Here is a 6,225-nt window from a genome sequence, read left to right as displayed (position 1 = left end):
GCGTCGTGGACAGCACCAGGGTGAGGGTGCAGGGGCCGGCAGACGTAGGGTTAGGGGGTTGGGGTTAGGGGGTTAGGGTTAGGGGTGGTGGCAAAGGGGGTGGCAAAGAGACTTCCCTTGTTTCCAGTGTGGAAAACCCCTTGTTTGTCCCCTGACCCCAGAAGCTTCTCACAGGGGCTGTGTTCCTCACTAACAGCAAGGCTGCGCTCGGCCCCTGGGGATGCTGCAACCGTAGCAGAGAAGCTGTGTTCCTGGCAGTTCTCTCTCCACCTGGATCAGGATGAAGGTGCAGGCCATTGCTCTGCAGCTAGGCACTGCTGAGAGCTGCAGCTGGTACCCAGATCAAAGACAGCTTTGTCTCTAAGGCCAGTGCTGCCGTGCCACGGCGTGTGCCGCCCCGGGGGAGCTAATTTCTGCAGCCTAACTGCGCTGAATGCTCGAAAATTCTTAGGGGAAGAGCGGAGAGCGGAGAGCTTGACTCGAGCGTCGCTATGGATCCAGCGCCTACGCCCTAGCCCGGCTCTGCTCGTGCCAGGGGGGCAGCGTCCCGGTGGTCGCTATGGATACGGCGCCTGCGCCCTAGCCCGGCTCTGCTCGCGCCAGAGGTGCAGCGTCCCGGTCGTCGCTATGGATACGACGCCTGCGCCGCAGCGGGTCCGGTCCCGCGCACGCGCCCTCCTCGCGGGCTGCGCCCCGCTTTTCTGGCCGGGGGGGCGGGCGCCGTGCAGAGCAGCTTTGGAGCCGGACCGGTCGCGGAGAGCCCTGATTCGGCGCATGATGCCGTTCTGTGCCCCAGGGTGCCTGCGAACCGCCGTCCTTTGGCGGGGCAAGGGGTCCTGGCGCATTCAGGGAGCTTGCAGTGCGGTTTCCGGTGTCGCTGCCGGCCCGGGACTCCCAGGTGTGTTCCTTCTGGCGTCTGAAGGTGGTCTGGGGCCATCGGCAGGGCTTTTGGGGGTGACGGAGGAGGTCTGGGGGCACCTAAAAGGGTCTGGGGATATGTAAAGTTCTGGTGGGGCCATCTGAAAGGATCAAGGGTCGTGGAGAGGCAGCTGGGCACCTCCGACGGACCCTTTGGGAGGTCTCTGCAGGCTCCCGTGGGAGCTGGGGGTGTCTCGGGGTGGGTTTGGGTTTGGGTTTGTGCTGCAAACAGCGTTGATAATGCAGGGACGTTTTAATTCCCACTGAGCGCATTGCATATTCAGCAAGGATTTTCTAATTTAGCAAGGCTATGTCACATGCTCAGCCAGAAGACTGGAGGGCAGGTTGGCCGGTGGACTACTCTCCAGGACTGGATTGACCTCACTCAGCTGATGGTGAGCAATAGCCTTAATTTCCATTCCTTATCCTCCTTAGGACTTCTGCTATTGTTATTATTGCTCTTATTATTGGTATTACTATTATTCCTACCCCTGAGTTTTCTCACTTTCCCCCTTCCAGTTGTCTTCCCCCCACATCCTGCTGTGTGATGCTTGTTTGCTAGCTGGCGAGTGCCCTCAGGGCTGTGCCGGCCACAGAGCCTGCTTGTGTCATCTGCCTTAGGCACACTCATGTGAATCCAGCATTCAGAGAGGCGCTGCCTGTTGGAAAGATAAAGGTGAGCCAATTCAGTCCTAGCAATGTGATGTCTGCAGGTAGCCAGCAGCTTGGCATGTTCTCCTGAGCTCAGAGCCAGACAGCAGGATGTCTCATCTAGGCTCAGAAACTCAGGTGCTAAGAGTGACCTGTGGTAAAAGCTGTGAACAATTGAATTGACATGTCAGTAGGGTTTGGACACAGGGTCGTGGAAGTCTCAGTGGGACAGACGCTCCAGTTTCGGAAGCCTGTATTTCATGTTGCAAGGAGGTTGTTCTACAGCTGAACACAGCTGTGTGTGTACAGCCGTGAAGTGCAAACCAAATGATTTCCCGAGCTCATCTGAATCCCAGAGCTCATGAAATTCAGGCCTGCCTTCCTGTAGTGTTGGATCTCTCAAGGGGAAAAGTGAAGAGGAGGAGAACTCTTTAGCTTTCTCTCTCTTTTCTTTCCCTCGATACACTTTGTCTTGCTTGGCTTTGAATCACAACTGTGACGTTCGGTTAGGTGGTGAATGTGTACTAGGTGGTACGACACCAAAAGAAGGAAAAAAGAACAGGAATAATTTGCGTTATAGATGACTCCAGGTAAAAGTTTTTGGTAACAGTTTTATTGGCACTAAAAGATCATAAAAAGGGAATAAAGTGCAATAAAAGGCAAGCAAAGCAGCGCGCTGGGCTTGAGAGGGGACAAAACTCCACCTCCACAGCAGCCTTACAATAGTTTTCTTCATCTTCTATAGTTACATCATCTACATAAGCAAACTTATGCTAAACAGAAGGCAGGCATGTGATAATGAGTCTTAGAGTAGGCGGTCAAATCCCTTCTCCCCACATTCGGGTGGTAAGGGTCAATGTATCCATTTTCTCACGTGCACAATTTTGCAGGCTTCTTATCTGAAGAAAACAAATTCCTAGGTCTGAATGTTTATCTTTAAGATAAGCTCCGCCTCAGCCGTGATGTCTCCAACTAACCAGACAGTATCCTTGCAAGTCTGCAAGATATGTTTCTTTCCCTTTGCTCTCAAAACAGGCCTCACAAGATCCTGACCCTTAATCCCAGGGCACTCTAAGTCTTATAATTTTAAACATAGATCACCAGTATATTCATCACAATTTGTCATAAAAACCCCACAATTCCAGTAGGATTTCAAGTTCCTGCTTGATAATATAAAGCAGTCTGTGCTTTGTTGGTTGTTTTAGTTTCCTTGCTGTGCTGCAAAGATTTTGATAGGAATTTCTAGGTATTAACTACAGCCAGGGCAATCCTTCAAGTGCCCTAGGAATGCAGTGAAAACCTTTTGAGAATTGTTCCTGCTCTGTTACTCCTCAAGCTATGAGCAGACACACAGACAGTTGTTAACAGACTTTCTTTGATCATTCCAGGTCTGGTGTGCTGGGACTGGCAGGATTTTCCTGAGCTGTCCACGTACAGTTTCTGTTGACACTCTTCAGCTCGTACATCCGGTTTGCTGACAGAGGGTGTGGGGTTTGTGGGGCCCGGCAGCGAGAGTTTTCCAAAGAGGAGCTCTTAAGGGCAGCTCCAAGGTTAGGTTTGGATTCTCCTGGAGTCGCACACAGAACGAGTCTCACGATTCCAGCGGTCTAATTTTATAGCTGCATTTTCTTCTCTCTGCCTAGGTGAGAGAATGACCTCACTAAAGAAGAGAGATAGCCTGAGCTCTACAGGAACCTTGAACCCAAGCAGCCAGTGCCTTCTGTGAGTACAAGCTGTTCTTGTTCAACGTGGAACTAGTTGAGAGCTGAAGCCAGACCACACCTTAATTCCCGCAGCTTCCTCTTCTGCAGATTAAACAGTCCCAGTTCCTTCAGCCACTCCTCATAAGACTTGTTATCCAGACCCTTCACCAGCTTTGTGGCCCTTCTCTGGGGACACTCTCTCACCTCTGTGTGCTGGGGAACACCACTTCTGCCGGGCCAGCCACCAGCTGGGTTTAACTCTGTTCCCCACTGCTCTTGGGGCCCAGCCATCCATCCTGTTCTGCTGTCCAGCAGTCCCTTTGAAAAACAATCCATCTGAAAAAAGAAGTAGCAGAGAAGGAAAGTTGAAGCTGCAAAGATTGCAGTCCCCTCAGTTGTTGAGGATTGTTTTGAGCAAGAGGGGCCTTGGGTCCCAGGAACGCCTGTGCAATTCAGGCCTTGAAGAATTCTCTGTGATAATATAGTGGCGGAGTAAGAGATGTGAGAAAGTGCTGATTGCTTGGTATGCTGAAGTCCAGCTGCCTCTGAGATGGGAGGCAAGCAAGATAAGGAGGAGGCGAGATCTGGGGAAGAGAGCAATTAGACCGGATAGAAGAATTCCACCGAGTTGTGAAAACAATGATGTAACCTTTTAGAGAGCAACCAATAGTATGTTGCCAAGTGGGCATAATTATAGCAGACTGTATATAAGATGTGTCTGATGCTCAATAAAGTTGGATTCCGCTGATCAAATTGGTCGAATAAGCGGCCCCTTCTTGCGGCACTCAGTTCTTGTGGTACTCTCTGTGAGATCCTAAGCCACCTGAACTGAGCCGGTCAGGCAGCCAAGCTAGTGCAGCAGTGTCTTCTGGAGAGTTGATAGGAGCCAGTTCTGTGGGGTTTGTTGAAGTGAGTGGCCAGTCGTTCTACATGAACAGTTGTCTTAGTGCTAGCAAGTAGGAGGCTCTGAAGTGTGGTACTTTGAGAGCTCCATTCATACTTACCCTTCAGGAGGAGCCAGCTCTTTCATTGAAGCCAGTGCTTTCACGCCAAAAGAAGGGAACTCTTCTTAGTCCACAGAGCACATGGGCAGGGGAAAATGTCTGTAGCTGGTGAGATGGCCTGTGCTACAGTCCATCTTCTTCATCTCCTCCTTACTCCTTCAAGTCTCATTCCCCATTTTCTTTTCAGAGAAACTTGCTAGGGAAAGCGTTAAAGTCCTGCCTTACAGCGACCAGCAGGAAATCTTTTCCACCCCATGATGGGATTGGGATGAAGGTCCCCTGGTCACAGAGGGACATTAGGTTAGTGATGCAACACCTGCTTTTCACACATCTTTTCTGTTAGGCACGAGCACCTGAATGTCCTCTGCGGTCCGTGCGGTGGCCTTCAAGGTGATCTACTCTTATACCCTTCTGTGGCACTCGGGTCAGAAGAGCAGGCTGGCTGTTGCCAAGAGCCTCCTGTCCCCGAGACTGCTTTTTGCTGTCTGAGCAGGTGACTCCATCTATTGGGGAAATGGCATTTCTCACCATTCTGGTGTCACTGGTGGCTGTTGAGGATTAGATCAAAGGCCCGAGCCTTTAGGGCAGGACTGGTGGCAAATGTTGGACAGTGGCTAGGTGCTCATCTGCCAGAGCTCTCTGCCCTGGGATGGATCCCATCTGGTGCCATAGACTTCTGAGGGTCCCAGTGGTATCTCAGTCCCTCCCAGTTCTTTCCCAGTCCTTCTCAGTCACCCCTAGTCCTTCCAATTTCCATCCCAGTTCCTCCCGTTTCCTTCCCATTCCCTCCCATTCCCTTTGGAATTCCTCACAGTCCCTCCCGGTCCTTCCCAATCTCCTTCCAGTCCCTTCCAAGTCTCTCCCAGTCCCTTCTCAGTCCTGTCCCCATCCCCATTCCCATTCCTCCCAATCCTCTCCCAGTCTCCTCCCAGTCCCATCCCCGTCACTCCCAGTCCCCTCCCAGTCTCTCCTAGTCCTTTCCCAGTTCCTCTCAATCCCTCCCAGTCTCCTTCTCATCTTGCAGCGTGGCAGATTTCCCGGAGTGGGAAAGCAGAGCCGCGCTCCCTTTGGTCAGTACAGTTTAGGTGGGAAGTGCTTCCACTGGCTCCATTGGTCCAGATCGCCCCAGTTTGGGCTCTGTTTACTTTGGGGCCATTTGGGCCCATTTAGGATCCTCTTTGGGACTTTTTCCCCAGTTGTTCCCAGTCCCTTCCAGTTCCCTCGGAGCTCTCTCACAGTTCTCCCCAGTGCCTCCCACTTGAGCCTCCACTACCTCTTAGTCTCTACCAGTTTCCTCCCAGTTTTCTTTCAGTCTCTGACAGTTTCCTCCTCCTTCCCTCCCAGATTCCACCTCGTGCCCTCCCAGTCCCTCCCAGTTTCTTCCCAGTTGCTTCCAGTTCTCTCCCAGTCCTTTGGTGGGAGGAAACTGTTGGGACCGGGAGGGCACCGGGAGGAGGCCATTACTGTGTAGTTTGGTAATACTGACGGCTGCAGCTGGTGCTGAGCTAAACAGAATGATCACAGAAGGCTTTTTCTCTGAAGCCAGAGCTGCCTGCTGGGGGAACGAACGTTTTTCTGACAGCTCTTGGAGGAACATTTCTGTAGAGGTGTTCCCCAGGGCTCCTCAGGTGCTCAGAACTCAACATGTTGCCTTGGCGGGGAATAAAACTCATGGAAAGCTGAGCGTGAGGTGACAACGCAGGCACCGCCCCCCCCAGCGTGGCAGCGCCGCCCTCAACAACATGGCGCCGGATGCTTTAAAACGGCTCAGTGCAGGGTTGTGGCTGGTAGAGGTCGGAGCTCCTCCTCTGTGTCCCAGGTCAGTGCTAGTCTCTGCTGCTTTGTGGGGTTTCTCTATAGCAGCCGCTGGAGCTGCGCGGGGCTTTGGGGGTGGCTGCCAGCGGGTCAGCGCGGGGCTTTGGGGAGGTGGCGGCCGGCGGGGGGTGTCC

At 52.6% G+C, this 6,225-nt stretch overlaps 1 long non-coding RNA gene across 1 annotated transcript; it reads left to right on the top strand.

The window, feature by feature from the left end:
* Nucleotides 1-1,134: 1,134 nt before the first annotated feature.
* LOC137448415 (uncharacterized) lies at nt 1,135-4,184 on the top strand. Its single transcript, XR_010989077.1, has 4 exons — nt 1,135-1,313; nt 1,438-1,594; nt 2,958-3,119; nt 3,213-4,184. It is a non-coding gene; the product is annotated as an uncharacterized lncRNA (long non-coding RNA).
* Nucleotides 4,185-6,225: the final 2,041 nt, after the last annotated feature.

Source organism: Melanerpes formicivorus, unplaced genomic scaffold (genome assembly GCF_026170545.1).
Source record: "Melanerpes formicivorus ecotype bairdi unplaced genomic scaffold, bMelFor1.0.p_v2 SCAF_24, whole genome shotgun sequence".
NCBI classification, from domain to species: Eukaryota; Metazoa; Chordata; class Aves; order Piciformes; family Picidae; genus Melanerpes; species Melanerpes formicivorus.
The sequence above is the reverse complement of the archived record's forward strand: the minus strand, read 5'-3'. Positions and strand labels throughout refer to the sequence as shown.